Genomic DNA, 12630 nt, shown 5'->3' with positions numbered 1-12630 from the left:
TTGAGGGAAGTCTGACTGCTTAGCCACAGCTACCAAGTGAATCTGTGTGGTACAGACTGCTACCAAGTGGGTTTACTGCCAAACACCTGTAGTCCTAAATCTTTTGCAGTGGTCCCAGAGGGAACTGCACAGGTTTCCGCCTAACAACCAGGCCCCCACTCATGTCCCCTATCACCCCCACCCACCAGGGGCAGCCTCCACCAGGCCCCCACTCATGTCTCCCGCCACCCCCACCCCCCAGCCACCAGGGGCAGCCTCCACCAGGCCCCTACCCATGTCTACCACCACCCCCACCCCCCGGCAGTGCAGGGGCAGCCTCCACCAGGCCCCCCACTCATGTCTCCCACCACCCCCACCCCCAGCAGTGCAGGGGCAGCCTCCACCAGGCCCCCACTCATGTCTCCCTGCACCCCCATCACCCCCACCCACCAGCAGTGTAGGGGCAGCCTCCACCAGGCCTCCACTCATGCCCCCCAGCCAACATGTCACCACAATGTAGATCCCTGGCCCTTATGGTCAGTCTCCAAATGCCAAACACCCACCCAAGTATTGCATCCACCCACTTAGAAAAACATGATAGAAGCCCAATTGCAATTTTGGAAATGAACACATGTCCCTCACTTACACCCAATGGGTGTCAGTGAATGTCAAAACCCATATCATGATATGCATGAAACCAATGAGATGATACTACACATTGAACTTTGAATAAAAAATATGTATTAAAAGCAACATAAATTGAATAAAAAATAAACAAACAATAATAGAAATTAAAAAAAAAAAAACAGCAGGTCTGTGAAATAATGCAAAACCACAAATCATAATGCAAAGGAAAGGTGTCCAAAGTCACAGTCCACAAAAGTAAATCCAATGGAAAATTAAAACCATTGCTCCATGGCGAAATCATAATAAAAATTGAAAATCCAAAAGTCAACTATGTACAGATAAACAATCCAGGGTCCATCATCCCAACCAAAGAAATGAAACCTATCTAATAACACTACCTAAAAAAAATAACCATATACAAAAATGTGGCCCATTGTCCAAAAGGTCCAAAAAAAATGCTAAACCAAAGGAAACCTAACACTAACTATAGAACTATTTACAAGGGCAGCGGGCTAGTCCGACGGCTCACTTCGGAATGTTCCGGGGCAGGGCATCATCGAACTCCTGCTCAATGTCCCGGAGGCGCTCCTCCTCCATGCCCCGAGGGTCCGCAGGGCCGTCCACATGTTCCCCCCAAACTCCCTGCGGATTGCCTCGAGGCACTCGGCACGCCTCAGGGCCCTCCGCATGGAGTTCTCCGCCCTGACCATCGTGAGCCGTGCCTCTTCCGCCCGCTGCCGCTCCGCATCTATGGCGTGGCCCAACCGCTGCCACACGGAAGACACTTCCCGTCCTGTGTCCTCCTGCCCTCCGGCCGATGCCTGCCCCTCCGATGTGGAAGGCCCCGAGCCATCATGGCTCCCACCACGTTGCTGCTGCTGCGCCTCTGCCCGTGCACTGCCTCCTGCTGGCACATCCTCCGCTGGCTGGGGTGCAGTCGTTTATGTGGCCACCCCTGCTGGACGTCCGACTCCCGACTGTGGCAGGGATGCCTCCTCCACCAGCCTGGCCGAACCGTCAGAGGCAGCTCCACAGGGCACCCAGGTGACTGATGGGTGGGAAGATGGCACGGAGGACGACTGGCGCATAGGGGGTTCAGTTGAGGAGGGGGTCATAGCAAGCCCCATCAAACGGAGGAATCCGGCCTGGGTGACCTGTCCCAGTAAGCCGACGTGGTCAACGAGCCATTCGAGATGACGTGCAGTCTCCTCATGAAAAGACTGCAGGTCACCTCGCATGGCCCGTTGACGCAACGCCACAACAGTCAGGACAGGCTCAATCCGGACCCGGATAGCCACGTCTGCAGGCAGAGGAAGGCCAGTTGTCGTGAGCTCATCCCCTGCCTGAAAACGGGTCTGGACATAGGCATCCCTGCTGGTGCAAGATGATGCAGTGACAGGATCAGGGACAGGATTGCACACAGGCACCTCCGCGGCGACCTGTGCTGCCTCCTGTCCCTGGTCCTGCACTGCACCACTAGCACCAGTGGAATCCCCACCTCCAGACCCCGTCCCTGTTGCTTTCACGGCCTCCTCCTCCACCAAACCCCCCACCAACCTGGATGACTCTGTGCCATCTTCCCCCGTTGGGCCCTGTGGGGTCCCAGCTGCCCCTTCTGCTGCCGAGGAGTCCACTCCGACCTCCGCCTCTTGGACCTCCCCCCGGCAGCTGCGGCCTTGGACGCGGCACCGGACTCCTCACTCCCCGACGAGATCACAACCTGGGAGGGGAGCCGGGCCTTGCGTCTCCGGCTGGCGGTGCGATCCCCACCGCTGTGCTCCACAGCACCTTCTCCGCCCTCTTCATCAGTTGACGCTGCAGACAGGGAGAAATAAAACACAGGCATCAGGGCACTGTACAATGGACACATACACACATGACAGTTGCACATGAGTTGCATTGGCAAACCTCAGACATGGCATCACAATCGGCAACACACATGTCATTTCAACTTGCACACATGAGCCATACCACAGCCACATCGCAACTGCCAGCACCATCCATACACATACAACAGCATGAGCAGGCAAAGGTGAGCCAGACATCACATGCAACACAGGGAGGGCACTACACATGCACGCACACCACCACACTTGCATGCATGTGTACACCTCAGCCAACTGTCGTAGTGTTCCGATGGGCATCCATGTCACATCTGCCAATCAGGCTTCCACATCCCGCTGTCACATGTATCCATGTTGCATCACTGTTGCACCCTTGTCAAATACACACACATGCACATGTACACAGTGCTGATACATGCAGCGGAAAACAACATACATGCGTGACATCACAGACATGCCCACTTACATACACATTCATCCAAACATGTGTGCCCACACAACTGCATTTGGCATGCAAGCCTACACACACAAGCACCATCCATGTCTCACACATTACAGCCCTCGCATGTGTTAGCCTCATGGTCCTGTACACCCCCACCCATACTCGGGCCCATACCAACAGATGTGCAACCGGCACACTACTGGCACATCACCACACGCATAGCTTACAATCATGATTCATGTACACTTACCGCTCGACTCCAGATGGGTCTGCCTCTCAAGGACCTGGACGTGGAGCGCTGGGGATATGCGTTCCAGGACCCTCATCTGATCTTCCCACAAGTGGCCCCGGCGCCCCTTAGCATCCGCTGCCTTCAAGAGGCGCCGGGCCTTGTTCAGGGTCCTGGACCTGAAGTCCTCCCAGCGCTTCTTGACATGTTGGAAGTCGCGGACTGCCACCCGTTGATGGCAGTCACGATATCCGTCCAGATCCGAGTCTGTCCTTCCTTGTCGGCGTGCACACTTCCGTAGAGGGCATCATACTGCCCCAGGACTTGCTCCACCAGGACCCCAACTTCCTTGGCACTGAAGCTGGTGCCCCTCTGCCTCTCTGGCCGGGGGTTGTCAGTGGTGCCAGATGTTGCAGTGCCCGACATGACAACCCCAAAGGCAGGAGTGGGTGGGCAACTGGGTCCTGGGGCTGGGCTGTGGAGCGATGGAATCCCAGTCGGGAGTCTTCGGTTCCAGCAGGGGTGGTCACAGCAACAGCACCCCTGGCTGATGTGCAGGCAGCAAATGGCAGGGCACGTGGGCAGCAGGCAGTCAGGCAGCAGCAGATGGCAGGTGGGAGTGTGCTTGGGGCTCTGGGGGGCAGTAATTCGGCCTTGTGGGCAGGAGCGTGGTCTTCCGTGTGCTTACGCATGGCCAGCATGATACGGAGTGATTTGGCACGTGAAAATCCTGCACGTCTGCGTGTAAATCGAGGAAAGGCCCTTAGCGCGTATGCACGTCAGCACGCATATGCGATTTCATTGGACCAAAGGCCCTTAGCGCGTAAGCGCGTCTGTGACGTGACGCACGCGGGTGTTTCCCTCATTACACGTGATGACAGAGCACACAAGGATTTCCACCAATCGCGTGTGAAACTTCCTGCGCACCCCGGAAATACACGTACCCAGGCCAATCGCGTGTACGCTCACTTCCCTCCGATTACACGCGATGACACTCGGACGTGCAGTTTTACCACATGTGCTCGCATATGCGATTTCATTGGCCCAAAGGCCACCATGCGCAGCTGTGACGTCACGCGCATGGCCGTAGAGAATGGCACGTGTAAAAAAAAAGAGATACACGTCCGAGTGTCAAAGCGCGTAATTGGTGGAAATGGCCTCATCGCGTATGCGTGTCTGTTACGTGTGTATAAAAGGTACGTGTAGAACGCCATTTCCTTGTACGTGCTTTTCGTGGAGAGCGAGTGGGTGAAATCTGTACTTCTTGTCGCTTCACACGCGATTTACTTCACGGCGTTTCCAGTTCGTACTCCCTGTTACCTCTGACAGCTTTTTTTCTTTTCCTCTTTTTCCTGGGCCTGTTTCCTCAAACAGCGTTCCCTTCTACTGTTGTCCTGTCTCCTCAGACAGCGTACAATTCTTCTTTTGGCAAGGGTGTTGCCAACGCGCACACGCGCATATTTTTCACGCTTTTGTTCCTGGCAGACGGTGAGTCGCGCACGTATTTAACATCTGTGCTTGCCCCGTGTGTGCGTACCCCTTCAGAGGTCATTCTAGGCTGCGTGTGACACGCATACGTTCATTCTTGTGTTTCTGGGTGCCACAGTGTTGTGCAGGTTTATTTTTCCACGCACGTGGTCTAGGAGGGGTTGCATGCACCTTACTTCCCTTTTTTGGGGTGCCTGTGTGTTGCGTGACCCGTCATCTTTCCCCAGGGGTGACATACAGCCTTGCTAGAGCACTAGGGTACGATTACCATCTTGTACCCAACCCCTTTGACCCCCAATTGCCCAGGACAATAGTTCACATCGACTCCCATACCTGGTGGCCTGGTGGAGACTGCCCCTGGTGGCTGGGCGGTGGGGGTGGTGGTAGACATGGGTGGGGGCCTGGTGGAGGCTGCCCCTGCACTGCTGGGGGGTGGGGGTGATGGGAGACATGAGTGGGGGCCTGGTGGAGGCTGCCCCTGGTGGCTGGGGGGTGGGGGTGCAGGGGGACATGTGTGGGAGCCTGGTGAAGGCTGCCCCTGCACTGCTGGGGGGTGGGGGTGCAGGGAGACATGAGTTGGACATGAGTGGGGGCCTGGTGGAGGCTGCCCCTGCACTGCTGGGGGGTGGGGGTGATGGGAGACATGAGTGGGGGCCTAGTGGAGGCGGCCCCTGCACTGCTGGGGGGTGGGGGTGATGCGAGACATGTGTGGGAGCCTGGTGGAGGCTGCCCCTGCACTGCTGGGGGGTGGGGTGGTGGTAGACATGGGTGGGGGCCTGGTGCAGGCTGCCCCTGGTGGCTGGGGGGTGGGGGTGGTGGGAGACATGAGTGGGGACCTGGTGGAGGCTGCCCCTGGTGGGTGGGGGGGTGGGGGTGATAGGGGACATGAGTGGGGGACTGGTGGTGGCTGCCCCTGAAGGGTGGGGGGTGGGGGTGATAGGGGACATGAGTGGGGGCCTGGTGGAGGCTGCCCCTGGTGGCTGGGGGGTGGGGGTGATAGGGGACATGAGTGGGGGCCTGGTGGAGGCTGCCCCTGCACTGCTGGGGGGTGGGGGTGGTGGTAGACATGGGTGGGGGCCTGGTGGAGGCTGCCCCTTGTGGCTGGGGGATTGGGGCTGTGGGGAGACATGAGTGGGGGCCTGGTGGAGGCTGCCCCTGCACTGCTGGGGGGTGGGGGTGGTGGGAGACATGTGTTGGAGCCTAGTGGAGGCTGCCCCTGCACTGCTGGGGGATGGGGGTGCAGGGAGACATGAGTTGGACATGAGTGGGGGCCTGGTGGAGGCTGCCCCTGCACTGCTGGGGGGTGGGGGTGATGGGAGACATGAGTGGGGGCCTGGTGGAGGCTGCCCCTGCACTGCTGGGGGGTGGGGGTGATGGGAGACATGGGTGGGGGCCTGGTGGAGGCTGCCCCTGGTGGCTGGGGGGTGGGGGTGGTGGTAGACATGGGTGGGGGCCTGGTGGAGGCTGCCCCTGCACTGCTGGGGGTGGGGGTGATGGGAGACATGAGTGGGGGCCTGGTGGAGGCTGCCCCTGCACTGCTGGGGGGTGTGGGTGATAGGAGACATGAGTGGGGGCTTGGTGGAGGCTGCCCCTGGTGGCTGGGGGGTGGGGGTGGTGGTAGACATGGGTGGGGGCCTGGTGGAGGCTGCCCCTGCACTGCTGGGGGGTGGGGGTGATGGGAGACATGAGTGGGGGCCTGGTGGAGGCTGCCCCTGGTGGCTGGGGGGTGGGGGTGGTGGTAGACATGGGTGGGGGCCTGGTGGAGGCTGCCCCTGCACTGCTGGGGGGTGGGGGTGATGGGAGACATGAGTGGGGGCCTGGTGGAGGCTGCCCCTGCACTGCTGGGGGGTGGGGGTGATGGGAGACATGAGTGGGGGCCTGGTGGAGGCTGCCCCTGGTGGCTAGGGGGTGGGGGTGCAGGGGTACATGTGTGGGAGCCTGGTGGAGGCTGCCCCTGCACTGCTGGGGGGTGGAGGTGATGGGAGACATGAGTGGGGGCCTGGTGGAGGCTGCCCCTGGTGGCTGGGGGGTGGGGGTGGTGGTAGACATGGGTGGGGGCCTGGTGGAGGCTGCCCCTGCACTGCTGGGGGGTGGGGGTGATGGGAGATATGAGTGGGGGCCTGGTGGAGGCTGCCCCTGGTGGCTGGGGGGTGGGGGTGGTGGTAGACATGGGTGGGGGCCTGGTGGAGGCTGCCCCTGGTGGCTGGGGGGTGGGGGTGATGGGAAACATGAGTGGGGGCCTGGTGGAGGCTGCCCCTGCACTGCTGGGAGGTGGGGGTGATGGGAGACATGAGTGGGGGCCTGGTGGAGGCTGCCCCTGGTGGCTGGGGGGTGGGGATGCAGGGGGACATGTGTTTGAGCCTGGTGGAGGCTGCCCCTGCACTGCTGGGGGTGGGGGTGATGGGAGACATGAGTGGGGGCCTGGTGGAGGCTGCCCCTGGTGGCTGGGGGGTGGGGGTGGTGGTAGACATGGGTGGGGCCTGGTGGAGGCTGCCCCTGGTGGCTGGGGGGTGGGGGTGGTGGTAGACATGGGTGGGGGCCTGATGGAGGCTTCCCCTGGTGGCTGGGGGTGGGGGTGGTGGTAGACATGGGTGGGGGCCTTGTGGAGGTTGCCCCTGCACTGCTGGGGGGTGGGGGTGATGGGAGACATGAGTGGGGGCCTGGTGGAGGCTGCCCCTGGTGGCTGGGGGGTTGGGGTTCAGGGGGACATGTGTGGGAGCCTGGTGGAGGCTGCCCCTGCACTGCTGGGGGGTGGGGTGATGGGAGACATGAGTGGGGGCCTGATGGAGGCTGCCCCTGCACTGCTGGGGGGTGGGGGTGCAGGGGGACATGGGTGGGAGCCTGGTGGAGGCTGCCCCTGCACTGCTGGGGATGGGGGTGATGGGAGACATGAGTGGGGGCCTGGTGGAGGCAGCCTCTGCACTGCTGGGGGGTGGGGGTGATGGGAGACATGTGTTGGTGATCAGTAGTGCAAGGTGACATGTGGGTTGGCTGGTGGGCATGGCCATGGTGGATGGGTTGCCTGTGGGACATGAGCAGGGGTGCAGGGTAGTACCCTGTGGTGTGGGCTGCCTGCAGGGGCCGTGGAGGGTGTAGAGGGAACACCTGGGAGGACCCACATGGCCAAATCACGTGTAGCATTCCCCGGCACCACCAAAATACACGTACCCTGCTGAAATCGCGTGTGAATCTTCCCGCGCACCTCGGAATACACGTACCCAGGCCAATCGCGTGTGGAACTTCCCGCGCACCCCGAAGTACACGTACCCAGGCCAATCGCGTGTAGAACTTCCCACGCACCCCGAAGTACACCTACCCAGGCCAATCGCGTGTGGAACTTCCCGCGCACCCCGTAGTACACGCGTGTGGAACTTCCCGCGCACCCCGAAGTACACGTACCCAGGCCAATCGCGTGTGGAATTTCCCACGCACCCAGGAACACACGCACACGCTATTTTTCACACAGTGGGTGTCCGTGTTTGTCGGTTCCCCTTTGCACCTCATTTGTCCTAGAGGGCCACTGTATGGCCCATTCATCATGGCTGTATATGGGTGCTTTTTGTTAGCGCACATTTTGGCGCACATTTTTTGAAGTCTCAGGGGCGCTACCGCCTGCTTTCTTGTGGCGTACTTGTTTGGCCCTGTGCGCGTCTTTGACCGTGCACTGGTTTGCCCTATTCGTTTCCATGAATACGGGTTGTAGGCGAGCGTGTGGGTGTTCCGCGCACTTGCCTCCTGTACTTCCCCCGTGACGCCCATATTTTCACGCATTGTTCCCCATTCCGAGTGTTACGCCCCGTGTTCCGCCTACTTTTGTGATGTGCACCGCGCTATGTGCGATTTCGCAGTGGCCGTGGCGCACGCTGTTGGATGACCTGTGCGCCGGCGTGCGCGGCGCACATTTTTAGCGTACATCCAATGTTTTTCTCACGCACGGACTTCCATGAATCGATGTGCACTGGTTTCCCTGCGATTCTCGCACTTGCACTGCGATTTTCGCACTTTTACTGTGATTTGCACGTTTTGGCACCTCTGCGCGGAAATTTTCGGCGCACATTATTTCCATGAATCGACCCCTTAGCTTGTTTACCTCTGTTGCTAAACCTCTGGCCAAGGCCATCAGGCTGAGAGAGGTCGATCAATGGATTGTAGGCTCAATAGTGGTCATTATTGATGCTATCAAACTGGTCAGCATTACAAATGGCTATCGTGGAACAACCGAGGCGACAGTTCTTTTATAAATAATCCATTCAGTTTGTATGCTGTACTTGCAAGTGACTTATTTTTATTCCAGGAGACATGGCTTCGGGGTGTGATCATTATTGATGGCTATAATATTGTATGCAACCCTACCATGCACAACACCAGAGGTTCTCAATGGGGGACTTGGTTATTGGAGCAAAGTTATAGCTACATTTTCAAATCTTCCAGTTGGACCCCTGGATTCCATATATCTTGTCAGTCACCTTGAATGATCAGGTATGCCCTATCAATAGGCTACGCTACTGATAGTAAATGTATATGAGCTGTGGCCACGTAAAAGGTGCAGAAGAGTCTAGAAAAACCTATTGACCGCTGGTATGCTCTCCACCTTGGTGGGAGTGTGATAATGGCAGGTGATTACAATGCTTGCATACCACCCTCAGAGCATACGTTTCAGCCTGATAGAGATTCAGAAGAAGCACTCGCCCCTATAAGAGCTAATGGGAAAAGGGGTGATAATGGGGGGGCAGATCTTGAACACTCTTGACATTGCAGGTTTAAATAGAAAGGCAGTGGGTGCAAGACCTTTAGAACATACCTGAACCAACGGCAGGGCTTCATCGAATATTCATTATGTTTATATTGACCAAGCACTGTGGACGCAGTGTAGTCATTTAAAGATGTCTCACACAGCCCTAAGTGATCATGCTATGATCTGCTGGATTTAGCTGGGTCTCGTGAAGCCGAATATATTTCGCCAAATATTAGAACAAATGTGCTGAGGAACCGGACCATTAGATCTGATAGTAGTGTAAGAAATGTGAACCTACTCATTTGCTAAAACCATTTGTGGCTGCAATGTCGGTTGGATGGCAACAACTGGGATTTGCAAGTGACTATGATATTGATTTGTGCGCATCTCCAGTTAAGCCATGTGAGGGGTAAAAATATCATCAAATTGCTAGAGTTATGTGACAGCAAAATACATCAGAGAAAGAAAATCAACCGAAGAACCAAAGGCTTAGTTAGAAAAGCTCCCAGTCTATCTGATGCAGATCACTCAGCTTTAGTAGCAGCAATCTCAGACAAATATAAGAATTGGTTGAGACAGCATCACCAATCAGTGAATAATGTAAATTGGAAACTCCTGTTTAGGCTTTTAAAGGCCAATGACAATAAGAAACTTTGGGCAGGATATAGACAATTCCTTGCACGCAATTATATTCAAGAATTAAAACCTGTTTCTGAGGAACAATGGTTGGTCCACCTGAATTCACTTTATTTTGATGAAATTGGAGGGAGGCTTTGACACTTTATGCAGCAGCACTTTAATGTGAAATGTACTGATTATGTATTGTAATTATGAAATAATGGATTAATATCATGTTTAAACTTAAATTGTAATATAGCATTATTCTCATAATAATTTGTATTTTAACTTGGAAAATGCTATTGTTTGCATACTTATTGCTGTTTTAATGTGCTTAAGTTTTTGATTAACCAAATGCAAATTAAATAAAAAAAGTACATTAGGGGTTCCCTCTCTTGTGGTACCCCAAAGTGATATACAAATTACTGGCTTCCATAAGATGGATGCACATCTGAGGAAGAGAAGTTCCCTCGCTCTCACGTGTGGAAAAAGGGAAAACAATTTTTCAGCATGGCATACCAGACAAGCATAAATTGTTCAGCAAAACAGCAGTTTTCTCTCCCATCTTCTCCCCTGGGTTACAGGTTGCTAAAAATGCTAAATTGCTCCCAGTTATGAGATGGGAACTGTTGCAGACCATCAATACAACAGTACAAGGCTCCAATTGCAAAAGGGAGAAGTTGAGGGCCATCAGACCGATGATTCTCCAGAACAGGTATGTCCTTGACCTTCTAAGCGCCATGGAGGGAGGTATGTGCATAACAATTGGCCCATCTTGCTGCACTTACACACTTGCCCATGATGACCAAAATGGAACCCTCACAGAGGCCATTACCTTGTTAACCGATTTTCACACTAAAATGGTAGAGGAGGTGGAAGATATTCTAAGGGACCACTGGTTCTCTTACCTATTTACCTGGATCCTCCCAGGCTGGGTAATCCATTAAAAATGCTAATACCAATCCTGGTGTTAGTACTATTGGGTTTCTGCACATTGAGGATAACCATGAGCCATTGTAAGAAGACTGCTATAAAAGGCGGCAGGGATGAAGCTAGTGGTGAACATGAATGCCCGGATGCATGACTACACACAAACCAATGATCTACCTCACGTGGACTTAAAACAAAGTCCTATCGTCTCTCCAGGTTCCAATTTTCATTACCCACAAGATCCTCACAATAACGCGGGATGCTGGGTGTCATGCAAACCAGATAGGGAATGCTGCTAATTGACCTGGGGTGTAGATGAACTCATAAAATATTTGGGTGACCTGAGGGAGGTGACAAAGATATGGACCCCCAAACACCTCACAGGAGCGAGGGACTGCCGAGGGATGTGGTCGAGGACTCGACCAGAGGAGGAAATGTCTAGAGACAGATGAATGCATCATCCATAGCATCAACCCTCCTCCATCTCAATACTGTAGGGATGGAAGCAGTGCATCATTTAGGGAACCTGTTCCCTCTACGCCACTGTGTCACAAGCACGGGAGATGGTATTCGCTGAGGCAACCCTACCGACTGTATCCAGGGATGGCTAAAGAAGAGAAAAACCTGCAAGCGCTAGCAGAAATGGATATGCTGTAACCAAAAATGACAAGAGCAAAATTTCACTGTCACCAAAACTGACACATGTAGATGCATTAGAAACAAAGCAGAAATACATTCACAATGAAGTTACACAGACATTAGGTCAAACTTAGACATGAAGAATATTCTTGCATTCAATAGAAACTAGTGCACAGATACTCAATATATGTATATGCTGAAAGGCAAGACGCCTAAGAAAACATATAATGCTTGCTAAATGCAGAAATATAGCAAACAGAGTTGGCCATTTTGGAGAAAATGGACAACACGGACACGATAGAGCGAATGGAGAATTTAGGGATGCCCCGACGTGGCAGAGAAAGTCAGTTTGCCAAGCTAGTTGAAGCACAGATTTTCATGAACCAAACAAGCACTACACAGCCCTGTCCAAGGTTAATACAGGAAAGGAAGGGTTGGATAGCTATAAAGTAGAAAAAATATAACAGTTCTCAAGTGCAAGAAATATTTCCTTTAGATTAGATGAAAAAACAAAAAACCTTTGGATGCCGGCTGCCAGTTAATCAAAACTTAAAGGCACATGAAGAGTAACTCAACACAGTCTCCAGAGGTCAGAGAAAGCAACAGCAACCATATAAATAAGAGCTAAAGTAATGGTAAAAGCTGAGCAGGATCATTTGAATTGTGGTCTCCTCACACATGACTCATAATTAACCAGCAGTATCTATTCACTAGCGCCAGCCATGGAGACGAACGTGCTCGATTCCCTGAAAGTTCTCTGATTAAAGTCGCTGGTTATGGCTAGTTTCAAAGTCAGTATTCCTGTCCTATGGGCTAGGAAATTGGGGATGTATCTTAGTAATTAAAAGAAGCAGCTCTCCAGTTCCTCTCCTCCTATCAATATATTTTGCTCATGTGCTGATGACCTGCCACAATGTCCAAGGTTGGCGAAGACGGTACCAACTAATTATTGCTCTCTGATAAGTAATGTCTTACCACTCTTACATTAACGATTAATTACTACTATGATGTATTCTCCTACCTTATAACCTCCAGGGAGGGTCTGAGGTGGGGCCACCAGATCTCTATGTCCAATGAAAACACAGACCAGTATGTATGC

This window comes from Ambystoma mexicanum, chromosome 7q, assembly GCF_040938575.1.
Source record: "Ambystoma mexicanum isolate Mex_15411 chromosome 7q, UKY_AmexF1_1, whole genome shotgun sequence".
Classification (NCBI taxonomy): Eukaryota; Metazoa; Chordata; class Amphibia; order Caudata; family Ambystomatidae; genus Ambystoma; species Ambystoma mexicanum.
Note: the sequence above shows the minus strand (reverse complement) of the source record.